This window comes from Catharus ustulatus, chromosome W (assembly GCF_009819885.2).
Source record: "Catharus ustulatus isolate bCatUst1 chromosome W, bCatUst1.pri.v2, whole genome shotgun sequence".
NCBI classification, from domain to species: Eukaryota; Metazoa; Chordata; class Aves; order Passeriformes; family Turdidae; genus Catharus; species Catharus ustulatus.
In genome coordinates, this window is record NC_046261.2 from 9793720 (window position 1) to 9816906 (window position 23187).

Here is a 23187-nt window from a genome sequence, read left to right on the forward strand (position 1 = left end):
AGCGATCAACTAAATTAACTTTTGCAAGAACAGAGGTTTCTTATCTGAAGGATCCATATCTAAGAGAAACATGAATTGTTGATGCCTAATAAATTTTCAGAAGTTAATGATGGAAACATCTGGATTAACAGACAAATCACAAGGATGCTGACAGATAATTGTATGGCACTACCTACAAAATACATTTTTTTAAACATATGTTGCTATGCTGTACCACGTTTATGATTAGACAATTAGAAATCTGCATTAATAGGTGAGTGATTCATATCATACCCTTATAGCATAAGGTATAAAGCCTCTAAAAATCCCTTGTTTGGCTGAGACATCTCATGCACTTGAATAAATACATACCTTTGTAATTCTATACTTTGCGTCCTAGCCTGTCTCCTCAGTCGCCACGGGCCAAATTTGTAACACAGGATATCCATAGCTGATTTTCTTATGATGGCTTATGCATTTTCTTTCCTATGATGGCGAGAGGGCAGTGTACAGCCACTGGCTCCCAAGGTCTGTTTAAGGAAGCAGTACCGCTGCCATAAAGCACTGTGGCCACTTCACGAGGAAGCACTAGATTCACCGCGGTGGGTGGGCGGATGGGAGGGGAAAGACGGACATTCACCGCCCCATGGCCTAGTGGCCTGATTTTGGAGAAGGGCTAACCGACAGCCAACTGGGGACATGCTCACACCACTCTCCACTACGACGCCGCTCTCCTCGACGGAGCGCCGAGAGACGGCAGTGGAGGAAAAGGAGCGCCTGCGCGGTAACGAGTAGCAGTGGACTAGGTGGAGGATTGCTTCCTGCGCTCCTGTCGCAGTTCGGAATTTGCATTGCGCCTGCGTGTTGGTGGATGGGAAGAGGGTGGTGTCCGGTCCCATGTTTTGAACGTCTCGATGCGGGCAGCTCACTATTTGGCAGGAAGGTGAGGAGGCCTCTATCCTGCTGGTAGAGTTCGCGTACGGAGAGGAGGATCCATATGTAGCAGAGGCGAATTGAAGGCAGCAGTGTTGACTGCGGAGTGGGACAAACGAATCAAGGGGAGCAGCTCCCCATACTGCTGCCGCAGAGAATCTGAGTGGCCTAGTGACACAGGAGGACTGCTGCGGCTGCAGCGCTAACGCTTCTAGACTATCCTCCTGGCACTCCCAGGCGCCCATCCTCCCAGCAGGTGAGTGAATGCGGGGGAAGGGAAAGGAAAGCGCAGCCTAGGACCGCGTAGAACCGGAGGGAGTCGCTGTGGAATGAGCTCGGAGCCGCTCTTCGTAGTTTTCTCCTCCTTCCCTGCGGCTGACGTTATTTATATACTTGCGGTGTTCCGTCTCTGTTAACCCTTTCTTCACTGTCTGCCTCAGCAGCCCCCCTAAAAGCCGCGGGAGGCGAGCGAGAGTGGGGGCCCTTGGGCTCCCTTCCCGCGTAGCGCCTCGACTCCTTGGCAACCACCACTCTTTTGGGCTCCGGGGGACTGCTGGTCTCGTTTGGCATGGCCCCTCCCGGTATCTACCCCGCCCACATCGAGTCCGTTGCTGGAGAGAAGGGGTCGCAGCTGCACATTCCCCCTTCCTCTCTGTGGATCTATTGTACTGTGGGCTGGGGCCCGCTAAGGGGCTCCCAGCAGATAAGCCTCTCTGTCGATAGTGCACATTGAGGGAGATAGGTATGTCTCTGACCTGTCATCTATTGGCTCCCCTCATGAAAAAATGTGGTGAAGGGGATGTGAGGGTAGTGTCTGGGCTCGGCCGCGCCTCAGTGGCCAAAGGCTGGAGCTGTGAAAGTTGCTAACGCCTCGGGCTGGCAGCACTGGATTTGCACACGCCACCTCTGCTGTCCGGGACACCCAGAGCGTGTGGACGTATCTGCGCGCTTTGCTCGCGCTTTTCTGGGTTCCTTTGTCTGCTGCTGTCGCCGCTTTCCCCTCCTCCCTCTATTCCCTCTCTCTCCCCCCTCCTCTCCTTTCTTTCCCCCTCCCTTCTTTCCCCTCTCTTCCAGACTCAAAACGATGCTGCAGCTGCAGGTTTGTAAATACTGGACTAACACACACAACATGGCTGACGTTCGCCCAGTTCCTTTAACGGGCTCTCCTCTTTTTCCCTCTGTCTCCACTGCTTAGCCTCTTCTCCATTTAGTCTTTTGTTTCTTCTCATTCATCTCCCATTAAAAAAAAAAAATCACCCTCCTTATTGCGCCCATGGCGGGATTTCAAGGGTAAGGATCGTCACTTTGGAGGCTTTCTTTCGTTTTGCCGCTTACAACAAAATCCAAACCTAAAATCAGAGGGGGTTTGGGAACCTAGCAAGGCCTGGAGGGAGGGTGAGAATTGGCTGAACCCTGCTGAGAGAGGCTCGGTTGGAATGCGCGTATCTCTTTGGGGGGAGGGGGGCTGCTGCACTAAAGTGCTGGCAGAGATGAAATATTGTATTATGCTTGCAAAATGGTCTAGTAATTTCTTTCATTTTGGGATGTAGCTCAGTATAAGGTATCGATTTGGCACAGTCTTATTAAAATCCTGAGCTACTTATGTTAGAATATGCATTGTGTAGTGAAAAAATATAGCATAGGTGTTCTTGGCTTTCTCTGTATCTCCTTGTCAGTATCTTAAATCGCTCACAGATCACAGGATATAAAACTGAAATTAACACTTGCCAGGTCTCTTTGTGTTGATAGTTTTGTATCACAGAATTATTTGCCCTTGTGATGACAATAGTATAAACAGAAGTGTGTTGTTTTTGTTAATAGGAGAATTTTTTCTTAAAAAGGAAAAAGGCATGGCATTGTGAACTGAAGTGCGATACTGAACTACACAACAGCATATTTCTGACTTCTAACACAAAACAAATATTCAGTTTAGCACCTACCAACCCAACCTCATTTATCCAGAATACCCTCTTCTGACTTCAAAGAAAATAACATATATTTTATTGGATGTTTGGGTTTTTTTAATGACTTAAAGCCAAAATAACATTTTAATTTCTTGGGTATACCTAAAATGATCTACCAGGGAACAGCATATCTAGGTTGTAAGCATGAGTACCCAAGGTACAAAGGATGTGATGCTTTCTATTGCTTTCTAAATATGTGTTACTGTAACTCACGGTCAATCTTTCATTTTCTAAGATTATATTTAAAAACACACTCTTTATTCAAAGTATGAACACATTGATAGCCATAGCTTCTATCAGAGCAGTGCCGTAAAGTAATGTCCTTTTTTTGGTTTGTTTTCACTATTTTGCTTTAGAAGCTTCTAGTGGAGGAGCACTGGCATAGCATAATCATAGTTCTTATTGAGTTGGAAGTAGTTACTGCATTTTAATGCTAAGATTAAGTATCATATATTAATGCGTTCTTTATTTTTTTTCCCTCCTGTTTTTTTCCTCCCCATTAATAAGTGTTGATTAACTGGAGAAGACAATAAATTATATAATCAAGTTTACCACAACATAAAACTTGAGTGGAGTAATCCAAATTGCATTTTGAAATATGTATTCATGTCATGGATCCCAAGCCAATTTTAATATTTCTAGATGGAAAAGTCTGAGCAAAAATCTGTAACTTGATATGTCGGTGAATTTGTGCAGCACTCAGTTACTCTTTCATTAACTAATCAAAACATTAGTTAACTAATTTGTATTTTATCTGTAAACAGTGTAAAATGGGCCTGGCCTTGCTAAAGTAATTTTAAAGTAATGGTGAAATTATTTAATTGAGTGATATACAGTACTTATTGGGTTTTTTTTCATGTGACAGTGGTTGGATTTAACTTTTTCTTTTAATCTAAAATGTGAATTTGGTGATGACATGCAGAAATGTAAGAGGTGAATTGATTTGACTATTTGAGAGATTGAGGAGAATGTTTTCTTATTATTTGACCATTTTGTAGCTGATAGTCCCCTTGTATTAACAGTGCCAGCTACTTTAATTGAAGTGCTTTGGATTCAGTCCCTGCAGTTCCATTTTCTGGGAGTGATCAGTGGTGTGTGATAACCCAGCTAGTCTTAATATTCCTTTTTGGAGGTTTTGGTTTATTTGATTTTGTGTCAGAGTTCTGAGGAGACTATCTGTTTGCTTAAGTTTAAGACTGCTTCTATCTGCAAGTTTGGAAATCCTTTAGTATAAAAGTGCTTCAATAAAATATATTGTTAATGTTTAGGTCACTGGTTGATCTCTCATCCTTCTGTTTCCAGAGTATTCTTAGTGGTTCAGAGGTAGTCCTGAATACCAAGTTCCCTATGTAACTTTGGGTATAGCCTATTAAGATGATAATTTCCTCTGAATGTATACCTCAAAGGCTTTTTAATTCTATCTACTGGATTGCTTGGTGATTTTTTTTTTGTTTTCCCCACATTACTATTAGGTCAGAACAAGTAATGAATATAGGTAACATGGGTAACTATTCTGTTTTAAGATTACTATGATGACTAGGTTGTAAAGTATAACCTTACTTAGCAAACTGGTGTCTACCACTGGTGCTGCTTAAGGTGATATTGCTTTGCCCAGATGTTGCCAGTCACTTCTAAAATGAAGAAGTAAGCTTGACATTTTCAGTAGTGTTCACTTGATGCCTTGGAGTGGATACATAGAACAGAGGCTAGACAGAGTTAAAAGAATAAAGTAGGTATTTATTAAAGACCTTCAATAGATACACCTTGGGCAGTGCAAAAGCCTCGCAGAGACTACACCCAAGATGGGGTTTACTGTTGTTAGGTATTTACTGTTGTTAGATATATACAGTAATTTCACGACTACAAGACGCACCCTTTTGACTAAAATTTTCCCCCGAAACCGGAAGTGCACCTTATAGTCTGGTGCGCCTTATCTGATGCGTTGCCCGACAGAGAGACACGAAACAACTAGGTTGTTTAGTGCAGTGCTTTATTGAGGGCCCTGGGGTCTGAGGACTAGCGTCCAAAGTCAGAGCCCACCGTTCCCCTTTTTCGTCAGGTTTTTATATCCTTTTACAAAGTGGTCTACATACAGAAGTACACATTCTTCAAGACAATACAGTTACATAAATCTTGTAGATATTATCTCTAAAAGTCATAAATTCTATACGCTTGTCTACTCAAAACTATAGGTTACCCCCCTTTAATCCCCCTTGCTTGTCTTCCCACCACCAGAACCCTTTATCATTGATTGTACATTAACCTTTATCATTTATTATTTCACTGTGTTCTGCATGCTCTACTAGATCCTTTAATTATTAGTTTGTGGTTCTTAGTACATTCCCAGGCCTGTTTCCCAGGGCCTGCTTGTGAACTGCTGCTTTCTAAGCCTTAGCATAACTACTGCTATTGCTATATCTACATTAGTTCTTTTTCTCATTATTTCGGTATCAGATGGACAAAGTGGCAAAATTTGCCAACCCGGAAGTGCGAGCCACGAGGGGGAGTGGCCCCGCAGCAGGGCTGGGCTGTGAGGGGAGAGGTGTCCCGCGGGGCTGTGTCTGGCTGTGAGGGGGAGTGGCCCCGCGGGGCTGTGCCGGGCTGTGAGGAGGGAGTGCCCCTGCGGGGCTGTGCCGGGCTGTGAGGGGAGAGGTGTCCTTCGGGGCTGTGCCTGGCTGTGCGGGGGAGTGCCCCCACGGGGCTGTGCTGGGCTGTGAGGGGAGAGGTGTCCCGCAGGGCTGTGCCGGGCTGTGAGGAGGGAGTGGCCCCGCGGGGCTGTGCCTGGCTGTGAGGGGAGAGTGGCCCTGTGGGGCTGTGCCTGGCTGTGAGTGGGGAGTGGCCCCGCAGCAGCATCAGGATGTGAGGGGAGAGGGGCTCCGTGCGGGGGGGACTGGCTGGCATCAGGGCAGCCGCCACGCAGGGGGGACCCGCCGGCATCGGGGCGGCTGCCGCGTGGGGTGGGAAAGCCACTGGAATCAGGGCAGTGGCAGCGCGAGGTGAGCCCGCCGGCATCGGGGCACCCGGAGCACCAGGGAACTCCCGGAGCAGTGGGGCCCCGGGGACGCCGCACGGAGCAGCGGCGGTCATTTTCCAGCCCCGGGGACGCCGCACGGAGCAGCGGCGGGTGTTCCCCGGCCCCGGGGATGCCTCACGGAGCGGCGGCGGGCGTTCCCTGGCCCCGGGGACGCCACACGGAGCGGCGGTGGGCATGCCCTGGGCCCGGGGATGCCGCACGGAGCGGCAGATACAGGCGGGTCCAGGAGCCCATGGCTGCCGGGTTGGAGCGGGGCCTCGGCCAACAACCGCGCGGGGGGAGCTGGGGGCGGAGCCTCGCTGCAAAAAAAAAAAAAAAAAAGTGCGCCTTATAGTCCGGTGTGCCTTATCTGATCTGCAAAGTTGCAAAATTTACTGACTCCCGGGGGGTGCGCCTTATAGTCCGGTGCGCCTTGTGGTCGTGAAATTACTGTACTCTTGTTAAATGCATACCACTAGTGGACATTTAGTATAGAGACTCAACAAGGTAGAGGCCTTGTCAAACCTCTAAAGGGAGGGAATGATGCCTTAAGTTTTAGCTTTTATATTTTTCAGATCCTGTACTGCATTAGTGTATAACTCTGAACTCCATATAGTGTGTTAGTAAGCTCTCTTCACATTTTGGTCAGACAAAACAATCCTTCCAGGCATGAGAACCAAGGACACTATCTGCCTCAGGCCCCAAAAAGTATAAACAAAAGTGAATGGAGGGAAGCAAACTGGGGGAATAGGACTTCATTACCTGAAGCTATAGTTGGACAATTAACTTCTAATATGCAAATAGACAAAACTTATATCTGTCTGAGAAACTTGTGACCATCGTCTATCTTGGGTATAGTCTCTGCGAGGCTTTTATACTTTCCAAGGTGTATCTGTTGAAGGCCTTTAATAAATACCTACTTTATTCTTTTAACTCTGTCTAGCCTCTGTTCTAGGTAGTCACTCCAACAGTAAATATCTAACAACAGTAAAAAACTACTTGATCTAAAGCATACTAAGCTATGATTGTGCTAATTTCTGAAAAAAACCTTCACCTATCTATACCTTAAGTTGACCCCCCTTTCAAAAATATAAATTACTTTTATCTTTTTTTCTGAACCTGCATTAATCACATTTAAATGTAAAAATGAACTTTACCAGATCATGACCTCCTACTCCAAGAAGCACAACAAAAAGACATATCAAACATCATATTTCTGGTCTAGTATGTGTTAAGATCAAATACTAATTTTCACAACACAAACAGTTTCCTAGTTTAGTATGTGTTTTCTTTATTTAAAAAAAAGTCTTCCCTAGTATGTTGAAAAAAGGTAACTGTACTGTATAATTTCAAGCTTGCTGCTGAGATTTTTAAATCTGGAATTTCCCAGCAACATAGAGGAAAGGATGTTCTAGAATATTTTTCGTGTGACATTTTTTTTTATTGGGTATAATTGGCAAGGTTGGGATGTGGGAGGAGAGCAGAGTGTGGCTTCACGAGTGACCTCTGTGGGAGAAACTTGTTGACTGCCCTGTACTGGTTAGGGTTGGTTCTAGACAGCTCATCAGCAACCCCATTGCAGGTTAAAGAGGAGCCAGTCAGTAAACTTTGTGATGCCTCTGTGAATATAAAGCAAGGAAGGGTGGTAAATGCTGAAAGGAAGGAAGAAAAGAAATAACAGCAGAGCAGAAGAAAGAGGAGACAGAAGACCATGCTGGAACAGGAAGAGAGCAGGAACTCAAGTGGTAGTCTGAGCAGGAGCTGAGAGACCTGACTCTAAAGGGACTGCTACCAGCACAGGAACAACCACACATTGACCAAAATTTCCTGAGCTGCCTCTTGCCCCATCAGAGACTTTTGTGTGTGGTGATCGGATTGGAGAAAGAACAGACGGAAGGAGAGATTTTGCAGAGGCAAGGGATGATAAAGTGGATTGAAAGCTGTCTGAATGGCTGGACCCAGAGAGTGGTGATCAGTAGCACAAAGTCTATTTGGAAGCCAGTAGCTAGTAGTGTAGCCCAGGGGTCAATACTGGATCCAGTCCTTTTCAACATCTTCATTAATGGTCTGGATGGATGGTGCAGAGTGTACCCTCAGCAAGGGAGGGAGTGACTGATATACCAGAGGGTTGTGCTGCCACCCAGAGGGACCTGGGCAGGCTGGAGAAATGGGCTGACAAAAACCTCATGCAAATCACCAAAGGGAAGTGTCAAGTTCTGCCCCTGAGGAACAACTTCATGTACCAGTACATGCAGGGAGCTGTCGCTGTTGAGGCAGGCGCGACATATGAATAGGCACACTACATTTCAGAAGGCTAAAATCCCCTTTTATTACAACAACCGGCTGTCTTTTATACCCTCTACAAAGTTTACACTTTGTTCATTGGTTACAATAAATCAACATAACGTTGATTGGTGTAAAAACCATCTCCACCGCTGTTTTTCACAAGACTTTTCTAAAAATACTTTTCCCAGCTGCAGATTTTTTTCCCACTTATCTCCTTCTCCTTCTCTTCTTGGTCTCCAGGCCAACGACCTTGATAAGATTCCTTTCAGAAATAACCCTTATTCATTAACCCTCTCTGGCCCACCGACCAGCTGTGAGTCCTACCATAGGGAGCCACCCATCTGGAAAGCAGCTTTGCAGAAAAGGATCTGGAGATCCTGGTGAGCACCAGGTTGAATTGAACATGAGCCAGCTATATGCCCTTGTGGCAAAGAAGCCTGATGTTATGCTTGGCTGCTTTAGGCAAAGTATTGCCAGCAGGTCAAGGGAGGTGATCCTTCCCTTATATTAAGCACTGGTGAGGTCACACACACAGTACCATGTCCAGTTCTGGGCTTCAGAGCACAGGAGAGATATGGACATACTGGACAGAGCCCAGTGAAGGACAACCAAGATGATTGAGGGACTAGAGCATCTCGCATCTGAGGAAAGACTGAGAGAGCTGGGACTGTTTAGCCTGAAGAAAAGAAGACTCAGATCGAATCTTATTATCTATAAATACCTGAAGAGAGGCTGTAATGAAGATGTAGCCAGACTCTTTCCAGTGGTACACAGGGACAGGACCAGAGGGAATGGGCACACAGTGAAACACAGGAGTTTCCATCTGAGCATTAGAAAACACTTCTTCACTGTGAGGGTGACCGAGCACTGGGACACGTTGCCCAGAGAGATGGTGGAGTCTCTGTCCTTGGAAATATTTAAAATCTGTCTGGACATAGTACTGGACAACTGGCTCTAGGTGGCCCTGCTTGAGCAGGGAGGGTTGAAAGAGATGACCTCCAGATGTCCCTTCCAACCTCAACCATTCTGTTATTTTGTAATTTCTGAGGGAGAATGAGCATGGCATTTTGTTTGTTTCAGTAACAGAATTGGTAATTAGAAGTTTTTAATTTACAACAAAGTAAATTGATTGAAATTCCCCAAAAATCAGTTTTGCTCATAACACATTTATGTTGAGTTTTCCTGTTATCCTTTTCCAAATGCTGTGTCAAACATAACTAAAATTCAGTAGAGTTCTTATGTCTCTGGTATACTTAGATAATGGACATCATCATGCCAATGAACATTTTTTTTTTTAGTTCTTCTGTATATTTGTAACTTATCTGGTCTTCAACTTGAATTGTAAAATGTTTGGAGAGTAAACTGTCTTTAAATTTTCTAGGAATTATAAAAACAATGAAAATAAGACTTGGAAAATGTAGGTTGTCTAACACATCTACTCAAAAGACAGCTACATCTGTATGATTTGGGATGGTTGTTTGCCTATCCTGTTCCTTAATCTCCTGTATATTTGCCAGTCATAAGATCTCTGTCTTAATGTTGAAAGAACACACAAGGTTTCATTAATGGTTGATTTGCCATCAGCAGAACTGCAGTGATAGGATATCTGATCTGTCAAAATATCCACTGACAGGAGTGTCTTCAAAAAACAGCTTAAGAGAAAATCTGTTTTTTGCATTGTAGTGGTTTTGGTTTGTCAATTTGAGATTTCCTGGCCAATGCACCAATTGATGTAGTGAGTTTAGTGCTCGCCAAATTGCCAGTACACCCACTAGAATTATTTACTCATTTCCTGCTGTGAAATAGGATTAGGAGGAAGGCAAAGCAGGTTCAAATTTTAAAGAGTATAAAGAAAAACTTTATTAACAGAACTAAAAGAATAATAAGAATCAGAATAAAACCTTCAGAACACTTCTCTTCCCCCCCACACCCTCTTTTCTTTCCCACTGACAATGTACAGAAACAATTCAGTCAGTTTATCACCTCTAGAATAGTCTTCCTTCAGTTCACTTAGGGAGAGGAGTCTCTCTTGACATGCTATGGAGACTTCTCCACAAGAAAACAGTTCTCTCATGGCTTTTAATTTCCACGAATAGCAGCCGCCCAGAAATCTGCAATAGTGAATCCCTCCCGTCTCTTGCAAACTTCCCACAGCTGTGTTCATGGGCCATGTCGAACTTATGGGGTACTATTTTAAGGATGAACTGTTCAAAAGCAAAGGTTCTCTTTACGTATCTCTGAGATCATCTCTGGGATCAGAGGTCTTCTTTCCCGGAGGGCGAAGGGTCTTCATCAATCTTCTCTCTCTCTGTTCAGGCTTCTCATCAAATCACATCTACTTCAACATCTGCTTGTTCAGCATGAATGCCTTTGCTCATGTCCACAAGGTGAATGCTTCACGCCTGTCCTGGTTTAAAGGGACAGTATTGCCAGGAAAAGGAAAAGGCAAGAGTTTTTTTTTTCAAAAAACAATGGATAGTGAAAATCCCCTCCCTCCCAGTTTACTATAATTTGGAAATTCAGGAACTCTCAGGCAAAAGGTATGGGTTTGGAATAACAGTTCTTTACTGATATATCTACAAGACAAACAAAAACAGCATCAGCTATGAGAGAAAAAAAACCAGTGACAGAACAGGACGCAACTCAGTCTCAGTCCCTTTTTCCAGTCACAGATGCCCCTCCTCGTCCGCACAGTCCCGATGGAGCAGGGCAGGCAGCCTCTCAGTCGCAGCTGCTGCAGAAGCAGGGGAGCGAGGCAGCAGCGGCTGTCCCAGGTGGGAGAAGGGTGAGGAAAGAACTTGCTCACCGTGGGCGTCCCGGTTCTCAGCGCTGTTCTCAGAAGCAGGAAGCTTTAGCAGTCGGAGTGCAGGGGCCCTGATCCCACCACGGAGAAAAACAACCTCTCTCCCCGAGTTCGGGCTGGCGAGCTGCGAGTGTCCCCCCACCCGCCGAAAAACAAAGCAGCACTCCACCTTCTGTAATGGAGCAATTGGGCCAACCCAGCCATTCCTTTGTCTTGAGCACTTAACGGCTAAAAGGGAAGCTGCCCCGGCCAGCTTAACATAATAATGGGAAAAATTTCTAAAAACTCCCCCAGCCCATAACAACGCCCCCATGCTTTTTCCATGATTTATAGGGATATTCAGTGTATCATAGTCCATCACCATGGCTTACAAGAGAATTTCAGCCTAAGGCATCTCCTCATTTCTCCTCCATTCTGGGACCTGACTTCTTTACTGACCTTGGTGTCTTCATGTTGTTTCTCTACTTCTTTACTCTGTCCTTTTCTCTCACTTGAGAGAGAATTGAAGTTCTGCAAGTCTCATCTGTGCAATGAAAGAGTTAATATCTCACCTGAGGCCTGCAGATAGTCATATGATCCCTGCCAGGTGGCAGCCAGAGCTGTTTACCGTGGAGAATTCTTTGATGGTCATGCTGGGGGGGCTGTGCCAGGATTTTCAAGGGGCCGGGCCAAAATGAAGGTGGTCACTCTGGCCACACAGCTGTTTTCTGGCTTTTGCTGCATTCAATCCCAGCTGCAGGGCTGATGGTCTTCCCTCCCCCTGCCCAGAAGCTGCTGGGGCCTAGCTTGGCTTCTGCCAGGCCGCACCAGAGGGGCCTGGCCCAGCCCATAGCTGCTTCCTGATCCTAGTGGAACCCTGGCTCGGATCGGGCTGGCGGCAGGGCAGGGCTCAATGTCGGCAAGATATTAGCAGCCGTGACCTGGCCAGCTTTGGCCGGGGCCCCACGGCCTCCCCTCCCCCTCCTGGCCATGGGGCTGGGAAGGGGAAGAACTCTCTCCAAAGGCTGGAAAGCAAGAGAGTTTTTTCCTGGGCTTGTTCGTTTTTCACATTTGTGTTCATTAGAGGCATGTTCAGCTTTCCCAGTGGTTTAACAGGTTGTCAGTTCTCAAAACTAATCACTGATTGGTTTTTGTCAGACACGGAGGAAGCTGTTAGCAGGTCCTCTCAGAAAAATTTCTGTGGATGGCTTCTTCCCTCTTCACCAAATGTCAAATATGCAAAACCAGCACATGTGTGGTACAAATACTTTTCAAATGTCTGACTCTTTTGGAGTTAGGGAATAAACAGGTGTTTGACATATTTGTGTTGTAAATGAGAAACAAAAAGTATCAATATTCAGCAAAATTTAGATTGCTTTATTTTATATAGACAGAGCAAAGCAGAGCTGGGGAAACGTAAGGGGTCACTGCCCACTTTATATATATATAAAATTTCTAATTCAAATATTGGGAAACAGAATCAAAACAAACATTAAAAGACTAAAATACTATGGAGAACACACTTAGGAAAACACTTTTCCTTCCCCTTCTCCCAGCCTCTGCTTTACTCCAAACTTTTCCCCTTGCCCCTTATGTCTGCAGGTTATACTCAGTCCCTTCAGTGATGCAGTGTCAGTGTAAGTTGTTATGGTCAGCATATAGCGGCTTATTTGCTGCTCATTCCGTGTCACTTTTTTTCTGTTCTGGCATGGGTTCTCTACACGTTGCGTTTCTTTCGTCTCCAGGACAACCTGCCTTTTTGCCAGTTTTTTCTCCTGTCTTTTGGACATACCCTAGCTCCAGGCCAGCTGTTTTCTCCACCTCTCTTCGGGCATTTTTTCCCTAGCTCAAGGCTAGATTCTCCCTGCCTCTTTTTTTGGGCAAATTTTCCCTAGCTCAGGGCTTGTCCGTCTCTATTCTGGACGGTTTGACTTTGTCGTAATTACGTTGGTAAGGTCTTCACTTGTTGCATTCGGTGCCCGAGCCCCCCGAGAGAGACACACAGGCACTCCGTGATTCTTTCGACCAAAAGCCCTTCATTGTTTTAAAGAGTTCTTTTTATAACCTCCTAAATGTTTCTCAGCAAGCACTTCTGATTGGTCTAAAGTTTGACTGTCCAGCCTCTTTTGGCCAATTTTGGCTTCTGCAACCAGGCAGAGATCCATCGGACCAACCCCCTGTCTTTTCTAGATCTTTCCTCGGTGGGATGGGTCCCACCATAGTGCCTTTTCAAAATATGGCCCAGTACAAGCCAGCTTGTAATCCCACATCTACAGGCTGTAGTCCTTTCAGGAATATCTGCTCTGGCATGAGTTCTCTGCAGACTGCAGTTCCTTCAGGAATGTTTGCTGTGCTATGAAACTCTTTCTATTCTGACCTTGGTGTTTCCTCTTTTGTTTTTCACTTTTTTTTGTTCCCTTCTCCCATTTTTGCATGTTTCCAGAGGTGCTGCCAGCTTTGCTGATTGATTTGGCTTTGGCCTGAGATGGATTTGTTGCTGAGCAGGCTGGAACTGGCTGCGGCAGGTGCAGGGTAGTCCCCAACTTCTTGCCACATACACCCAATGGACTATGAAAGGCAGAGGGAGGTGTCTGTTCTTGTGTGTGCTCTATTTATCTATAGGATAGACTTCCAGAAAGCCTTACCTGTATATAAGGGGAGGAATATCCTACTTTCTGACATCCTAACATTTTCCCTTTCTGTGAGCTTTTTTGTTTGTTATTGTCAATATATATTTATGCAAAATCTCGGGAAATCCAGGACATAATTGTTTATGTTGTTGAATCCAATTCAGGTCAGACATAAAGCTTTCTGCAAAATTTTTTCAAGCAAAGAGGAGGAGGATCTATCTCTTGTCCCTGCCAAAAATTCTCACTCTAAAGTCCTGTCTTGGTGAATGTACTTTCCCATTTCTTTTCCATTTGTGCTACATGTAAAATAAATAAAATAATTTAGAAGCAAGATTTTTAAATAAAAATTATTATCAAAGTAAGAAATTAATACACATTTTTTGTAGGACAAACAAGGTATGCTAGGGAAAAAAAGATTCCAAGATGGTCATCATTCATAGAGTCTTGGCTTCCTTCTTGTCATATTTTTTCACCTCTCTGCTACTACAGGTCAAGAAGAACTAAATGTTTGAGGCATATATTTTGCTTGTCTGTAGAGGCAATTCCTCAAAGTCTATTCAAAGACAGTACTTCCAGTTATATAATTTTTTGAAGTACAATAACATAATAAAATTACCTTATTTCTCTGCTGAACTCTCACATCTGTAAATTATTCTAGATGTTGTAAGTGCTGCCAAATGCTGGTCCAGTTCATAAGTGGAGTGTTCTTTTCCCAAGATGCTAGGTATTTTGTGTTCTGAAAAAACATTCTAGCAAGAGTGGATAAGCACATAATACTGTGTGAATTCTTGAGCTACAGGTCTGTTTTTACAGCTCAGTTAAAAGAAATTTAAACTAGTTTTGTTAATTTCTGAAGAAAAACTGTATATATACTTACAAACTTATGCAGGTGTTCTCTGAAAGAACATTTTTTCATAGCCTAATATACAACTTTTCACCAAATAAGTTACAATATTTATTTTTCCTCTTAAATACTTTTTTAAGCTCTTCTGGTTCTCATTAATTTTCATGGATATGCAAATATGTATTACAGTAATTTCACAAATACAAGCCGCACCATTTTGACTAAAATTTTGCTCCCACACCGGAAATGCGGCTTATACTCAGGAGCGGCTAATATGTGAATAATTTTCTGACATTTACAACCTCAGAAGTGCCAGCCAGGGTGCCGAGCCGAGCACCTGCCAGTAAAAGCCGGCATTTCGCGATTGTTACAAATTGTTATTCTGTTGCGCCGCGGGTGGAGCCTGGCTCCCTGCAGGCAGCACGGGGGGCGGGGAGAGAGGAGGGAGAGCTCTCTCCTTCCCTCCTCTGCCGCAGCCCGGGGGAGAGATGGGGGGGCCTGGTGCCGCTATTGCCGCGGCCGGGGGGAAGGCGGGGGCCCCGTACCGCCATTGCCGCGACTCGGGGAGGAGGCGGGGGCCCCGTGCCGCCATCGCCGCAGCTCGGGGAGGAGGCGGGGGCTCCGTCTTCGCCCTCCTCCGCCGCCGTGGGAGCGGGGGGGGCTCTGTCCCTGCCTGCCACTACGGGGCAGCGCTGGACCAGGGCAACCGAGCCCAGAGGCGGCGGCCGGCCCCCAGCGGCCCCGCCGAGCGGCAGCACCAAACTGGGCCACCTGGCCCCGTCGGCAGCCCCGAGCGGGCCGAGCCTGCACAACCCGAGCCGAGCCAGTAAACCCTGCCATGCCGCGGTTCTGTTACTAATTGGCAACTTTGTTGCACGTGGGTCCTCACTGCGAACGACAGAGTGGCTTATACTCAGGTGCGGCTTATTTATGGACAAAGAATGAAATGTTTACCAACACCCAGAGATGCGGCTTATAGTCCGTGCAGCTTGTATTCGTGAAATTACTGTAGTTTGAGAACCAGTTCTTTGTACATTTTTTTCCTCCACTTCTTAAAGCACCAGCAGTATCATGATCACCGTTCTGCTTTTTCCTCGCTTTATGGGAAGGGTTGTCTGTTTTACAACTTTATTTTCCTTCTGTTCCTTTTTTTTGTTTGTTTTAAATTATGCAGGATGTTTCTTGTTTTCTGTTAAAAACCTGAAAGACCTGTGTATAAATAGAAAATAGCATACAGTGCTATGATGCTGAGGAGTAATCTTTTGTGTGTGTGTGTGTAAAAACCAAACTCACAACACACCAGTATAGTAAGCAGTTTAAGTTCTCATTTGCCCTTGTGTCCTGGTTTAGAGGACAGATACTGCCAGAAAAAAGGCAGGAGCTTTTCCTAAAATGGAGAGTGAAAATCCCCTCCCTCCCAGTTTACTATAATTTAGAAATTAAGTGTCTCTCAGGCAAAGGTATGGGTTTAGGAATAATAGTTCTTTACTGATATATCTACAAGACAAACAAGAACAACATCAACTATAAAAAAATCAGCAACAAAACAAAACTCAGTCCCTTTTCCAGTCACGGACACTCTTTTCTGCACGGTCCCGGTGGAGAGTGAGGCAGGCCCCTCGCAGCTGCAGGAGCAGGGAGGCGGAGGTGGAGGCAGCAGGCCCATGTCCAGGTGGGTGAAGGAAACTCCGCTCACCGTTTGCATCCCGGTTCTCAGTGCTGTTCTCAGAAGCAGGAGGCTGTAGCAGGACCAGACTGCAGGGCAGATCCAACCGCAGAGAAAAAAAATCTCTCTGCTCCATGTTCGGCCAGTGTGAGAGCGTCTCCCCGGAAGGACAAAGTAACCCATGACCATCCCTTTTGTCTTGAGCAATTAAAAGCTAAGGGAGTCACCCCGGCTAGCTTCCTAAGCATGATAATGGGAAAAATTCTCCACCGAGGGAAAGAGTAAAAACCCCCCAACCCCCAACACCTTGCTGATGATTTCAGTGTTAATTACAATATTTAAATTAATAGTATTACAGGACTATGATTTCTACAGCTGTGCTACTCTCATATAAGCAACTCTTCACTTGAAAGAACTATCTTTCACTGACCTTTCAAATGTATAAATATATAGACTATTTAGCAGGGCTACTCTCAAGGAGTTTTTCTCCCAGTCAGTGCTCACGTCTGGGATTGTCCTGACCCAGATGCAACACCTTGCACTTGGATTTGTTGAACTTCATGAGGTTCTCATGGGCCCAATTCTCAGGTTTGACCGGGTCCCTCTGGCTGGCATCCCTTCCTTCTGTTGTGTCAGCTGCACTGCTCAGCTTAGTGTCATCTGCAAACTTGCTGAGGGTGCGCTTGATTCCACTGTCTATGTCATTGATAAAGATATTAAAGAGCACAGATCCCAAGACAGAGCCCTGAGGGACACCACTCATCACTGGCCTCCACTTGAACATAGAGCCATTGACCACAAGTCCCTGGCTGTGTCCATCCAGTGAATTCCTTATCTGTTGAATAGTCCATGCATCAAATCCATGTCTCTCCAATTTAGAGATAATTATGTCATGTGGGAGTGTATCAAATGCCTTACAGAAGTCTAGATAGATGACATCAGTCATTCTTCCCTTGTAGACTGTTGCTGTCACTGTCATAGAAGGCCACCTTATTGGTCATGCTCGAACTGCCCTTAGTGAAGTCATGCTGGCTGTCTCGGATCACCTCCTTGTCTTTCATATGCCTTGACATCGCTTCCATGAGGATCTGCTCCATGATCTTCCCAGGCACAGAAGTGAGACTCACCAGTCTATAGTTCCCTGGGTCTTCTTTTCTTCCCTTTTTTAAAAATGGAAGCAATGTTTCCCTTTTTCCAGTCACAGGGGACTTTGACTGCCATGACTTTTCAAATATCATGGAGAGTGGCTTAGCAACATCATCAGGCAGTTCCCTCAGGACCCTGGCATGCTTGTCATCAGGCCCCATAGACTTGTGGCTATTCAGCTTCATCGAGTGGTTCTGAACCTGCTCTTTGCATACAGTGGGAGGGACTTTGCTCCCCCAACCTCCACCTAGAAATTCAGGAACTTGAGAGATGTGGGAAGCCTGACTGCCAGTAAAGACTGATGTTACATATTCTTATTCCACTGGCTGTGCGTTTCCTTCTTACTCCTCAGTTTGAGGAGCAGATCCTTGCTTAGCTGTGCAGGTTTTCAGCCTGCTGTGGTGGGTTAACTTTGGCTGGATGCCAGGTGCCCTTCAAGCCACTCTACCACTCCCCTTCCCAGATGAATAAGGGAAAGAAAATAATATAGAAAAAAACTCTTAAATTGAGATAAGGCTATTTACTAAAGCAAAAGTTTTGGGCGGACATAAGCAAAGAGAAAAAAAAGTGAATTCTCTACTTTCCATCAGCAGGCAACATTAATCCACTTTCTGGGAAGCAGGGCTTCATCATGCAGATCAGTTATTCCAGAAGACAAAAACTGAAAATAATGAACTCCCCTCCCCATTCCTCCTACTTCCCTTAGTTTTTATATCTGAACTGACATCATGTGGTATGCAAAATCCCTTTTGTAAACTTTGGTTGGCTGTCCTGCTTGTGTCCCCTCCCAGGATCCTGTCCACTCCCAGCCCCTTGATGGAGGGGAAATGTTGAGAGACAGTGCTGATGCTGTGCCAGTGCTGCTCAGCAGTAGCCAAAACACTGGTGTGTTATCAACACCTTTCTAGCTACCAATGCAAAGCACAGCACAGTGAGGGCTGCTAATGGGGAAATGAACTGCAGCTCAACCAGACCCGATAAAATCTCCAGCCCTTATTCCACAGCATTTGCATCATACTCAGAACCCACATAATTTATAAACCTTCTAACTGTTCCATTGTATTTATTTCTCATTACTGGAATTCCTTCTTAGCCACACATACAGTTTAAACTATGTCCTTAAACCATCTCTTTATCCAACATATAGATTTGTATATTTTCATTAACTACTATCCCCTGTCCTTTCACAGATAGGTATTATTTTCCCATTTCATGGGGTTCCTCCACCCCTCCAGATCCATGACTTGGGCTCCATTTCATCAGGATGGGTACTCAGGACAGGAGAAGAGAACAATTGAGTGTTGGGCACTGACACTAGCCCCGCCCAGGTCATTATCACACTCTCCTTGCTCCATGCAAAATTCATTCTTTATTGGTTCATGTAATTCCTGCTACTTTACTTCCAGCAACATACAACTTACACCACAGATAAATTTTTCCCCCAAGGTTAAATTGCCTTGAGGCACACACCAGGTCTCCCCATCCTTCTGCATTACCCACAAAGTACACCCTGGTCCTTGGGCAAAGACAATCCCATGAATGGGTCTGTCTTTTCCCATGGGAAGAGAAATCCACACCAACTTCCTCAGTCACTTTGCTACTGCACTACAGGGACCTTATCTCCTTCCACAGCATGTAGGGATTTTGTTTGGCCAGGACCAGGGCAGTTAGCAGATCCTCTGGTGTTAAACAGCCAAGTGGCTTCTGCTAAATTTGCATCCCAGTGCTTCCATGCCCGTTGCCCAGCAGTCTCAACGTAGTCTTCAACAGTCCATTATACCTCTCAGTCTTTCCAGAGGCTTGTGGGTGGTAAGGGATGTGATATGTATATGGTTTACTTTTACCCTGCCAATTGGTCTTCTTCCATTGCTACAACCATCCCCATAGGGCATTTAGCCACCATCCAAGAGTCAGTATAGAGATGGAGTGCAGGCCACTTTTGTTGTTCAGCAATCTCTGGGGCTAGTTGGATGGCTTTCACTTTTACAAATTGGCTTGAGTCACCTTCTCCTTCAGCAGCCTCAACGACTCATCATGTGGGACTCCACACAGCAGCTTTCCACCTCTGATGGTTTCCTATCACGTGGCAGGTTCCATCAGTAAATAGAGCATAGCCTCTTTCGTTTTCTGCTAACTTCTTATGTGATAGTGCTTCTTGAACATGACCCACCTCCTCAGTCAATGCTTCAAAATCTCTGCCTTCTGGCCAGTCCATTTTCTCTTCCAGGATTCCTGGGCAATTGGGTTTCCCCAGTTGGGCTAGTTGTGTAATCAATGCTACCCACTTACTCCATGTAATGCTGGTTGCATGATGTGTTGAGGCGATGTTCCCTTTAAACATCCAGTGTAGCATGGGCAATCTTGGTGCCAAGGGGAGATATGCTTCTGTTCCAACCACTTCTGAGGTGGCTCAAACCCCCTCATAGGCTGCTAATATCTCTTTTTCAGTTGGAGTATAGTGAGCTTCTGATCCTTGGTAACCCTGGCTCCAAAATCCTAATGGTCAACCTCAGGTTTCTCCTGCGGTCCTTTACCAGAGGTTCCAGGTGAGGCCCTGCTCCCCAGCTGCACTGTAGAGTATATTTTGTACAGCTGGTCCTGTCTGAACAGGCCGACGAGCTACCACACGAGCTATTTCCTGTTTGATCTGCTCAAAGGCCTGTTGTTGCTCAAGGCCCCACTCAAAATGGTTCTTTCGGGTCATTCAACAGAGGAGCTTACAAGCTGGCTATAACCTGGAATATGCATTTCCCAGAACCCCACAAGACCTAAGAAAGCTTTTGTTTCCTTCTTGTTAGCCAGTGGAGACATAGCTGCTATTCTATTAACCATCTCCATAGGCACGTGATGGCGCCCATCCTGCCATTTTATTCCCTAGAACTGGATCTCTTGTGCATGTCTTTTTACCTTACTTTTTTTTTATGGCAAGAGCAGCTTTCAGAAGAATTAGGAATATTTTCTTCCCTTTCTCAAAAAATTTCTGCTGCTGTATTCCCCTACACAGTCATATCATCAATATATTGCAGGGATTTTGGAGCTTCTCCCTGTTCCAGTGAAATCTGGATCAAACCATGGCAAATAGTGGGGGTGTGTTTCCACCTCTGGGGCAGTCAGTGGCAGGTGTACTGGACACCCATCCTAGCAAAAGCAAACTGTGGCCTGCACTCTGCTAACAGAGGAATTGAGAAAAATGCATTAGCGATATCAATTGTGGCACCATTTGGCTGCCTTTGACTCCAGGTCGTATTGGAGTTCCAACACGTCTGGTATGACAGCACTCAAAGGCAGCGTGATTTCATTCAGGTCCCGATAGTCTACTGTCAGCCTCCATTCTCCATTAGACTTTTGTACTGGCCATATGGGGCTGTTAAAGGGTGAGCAGGCCCTGCTGATCACTTCTTGGCTTTCCAGTTGATGAATGAGTTTATGGATGGGAACTACGGAGACTTGGTTGGTGAGATATTGCCATCAGTGCACCTTTTTGGTAGCAATTGTGACTTGCTGGTCTTCAACTTGCAGCAATCCCATGATGAAGGGATCTTCTGAGAGGCCATGCAAGATGGATAACTGTTTGATCTTTTCTGTATTCACAGTAGCTGCACCAAAAGCCCATTGATACCCTTTTGGATCCTTGAAGTACCCTCTCCTGAGGTAGTCGATGCCAAGGATACCAAGGGGCCTCTGGGCCAGTCACAATGGGGTGCTTTTCCCACTTGTCCCCTTTTAAACTCAGCTTGGCCTCTAATACAGACAACTCCTGGCATCATCCCGTGACTTCAGAGATCCAGATCCCAGGTTTCAGCACCAAAAAAGACTGTACGAGGTAGACCCTGTCTGGATGCCAAGCACCCACCAAGTCCACCCTATCACTTCCTTCAGGAGCTGGACAGGGAGGAGAAAATATGACAAAGGGTTCACGAGGTTAGATAAGGACAGAAAGACATCACTCACCAAACACTGTCACCGTCACAACAGGCTCATATTAAAGATATTAATTGTATTTATTGCTAACAGATAGCAAGATGATGAGAAGTAAAATAAATCTTAAAAACACCTTCCCCCCACCCCTCTCCTTTCCAGCTCTACCTCCTCCTCACCAGTGGCACAGGGAGACAGGGAGTGGGGGTTACTGTCAGTTCATCACAGGTTGTTTCTGCTGCTGCTCAGGGAGAGGAGTTGTTCCTCTGCTCCAGCATGGGATCCCTCCCATAGGAGAAAGTTCTCCATGAACTTCTCCAATGTGAGTTCATCCCATGGCCAACAGTCCTCCCTAAACTTCTGCAATATGGGTCCCTTTCCATGGGCTGCAGTCCTTCAGGAACAGGCTGTTCCAGCATGGGTCCCCCACAGAATCACAAGTCCTACCAGGAAACTGCTCCACTGTGGGCTCCTCTCTCCATGGGTATGCAGGTCCCTGCCAGGACCCTGCTCCAGCACAAGTTTCCTATGGTTTCACAGCCTTCTTTCAGGCATTTGCCTGCTCTGGTGTGGGTCTCCTCCATGGGCTGCAGGGGGACAGCCTGCTTCACCATGGTCTGCACTATGGGCTGCAGGGAAATCCCAGCTCCAGCACCTGGAGCACCTCCTGCCCTTCCTTTTGCACTGACCTGGGTGTCTTCAGAACTGTTTGTCTCACATATTCTCACTCCTCTCTTCTCTGGCTGCAATTAAAACTGCACAATAACCTTTTCTCCCTTCTTAAAAATGTTATCATATAGGCATTGCCACCATTTCTAATTTGCCTAACCTTTTCAGCAGCACATCCATCTTGGAGCTGGCTGGTATTGGCTCTGCTGGAAATGGAGTAAGCTTCTGGCAGATCCTCACAGAAGCCACCCATGTAGCCCCCTCTGCTACCAAAACCAGGCCATGCAAACCCAATACATTCCACCTCTCTCCTCTGTGAATTACATATTTAAGAATTATCACTAAAATCCACATTCATCACACAACCTGCTCTCACAGCAACAAAACCAACCAAAGAAAGCCAGACAAAAATTCCCCCCACAAAAATCAAAATAACATTATCACAATGCAGAACCAAAGTGTACAATTTACACAAAATCCACCCCTTGTCCCTTCACCAGAATTGCTACAAAAGCTCCCCATGATCATTTTGCTCTCTAAGGTTGTCCATGAAGGACCACGGGGATGCAGACTGCACCCTGTGGAAGAGCGACCGATGTTGCAGCAGTTTGCGGAGAATTCTTGCCCATAGGATGGACTTACATTGGAGAAGTTAGTGGAGAACTGTCTCCCACGGGAGGGACCACATGCTGGAGCAGGGGAAGGACTCCTCTACCTGAGCAGCAGCAGAAACAACTTGTGATGAACTGACTGTAATCCCTGTTCCCCATCTCTTTGCACCACTTGGTGGGAGGAGGTAGAGCTTGAGAAGCAGGTAGGGATGTGGGGAAGGTGTTTTAACTTCTCATTATCCTGTTCTGATTTTGTTAATAATAAATTCAATTAATATCTCTAATTTGAGTCTGTTTTGCCCATGATGGAAATCGGTGACTGAGCTCTCTGTGTCCTTGTCTCACCTCATGAACCTTTTGATACATTTTCTCTCCCCTGCCCAACTGAGAAAGGCAGTGATAGGGAGGGTTTGGTGGGTGTCTGGCATCCAGCCAGGGTCTACCTACTACTCCTGCTTTGTTCGATTTCCTACACAATGTGATGAGAGCTCTTTCCTGTCGCTATGACCTCGCGTTAGAGATAGACAAAAGACACACACACACTTCTTCAAGCAGTGAAAAAAGGTGTCTATTAACCACAGCGCCAAATATATAGGCTTTTCTAAAAGTATCGTGCATAACTTTAATTGGTTGGTAGCTAATTGTTACCCCGTTTGATTGATCAGTTCGTCATTGGTCGCTACATGCCTGCTAGTGTTTCTTTTTAGGTATTGTTTGCATTTTTCTCTCGACGATTCAGGATAGTT

At 45.6% G+C, this 23187-nt stretch overlaps 1 protein-coding gene across 3 annotated transcripts in view; it reads left to right on the forward strand.

The window, feature by feature from the left end:
- The first annotated feature begins 810 nt into the window (after positions 1-810).
- LOC117005059 (spindlin-Z) overlaps positions 811-23187 on the forward strand; it is a 129124-nt gene continuing 106747 nt past the window's right edge. For 2 of the 3 annotated variants that reach the window (XM_033076290.2, XM_033076289.2), the window contains exon 1: positions 811-1168. The gene's annotated coding sequence lies outside the window, so the exon portion shown is untranslated. Of the gene's footprint in view, positions 1169-1606; positions 1655-23187 lie in introns of those variants that run through there. The other variant, XM_033076291.2, reaches the window with a different exon arrangement.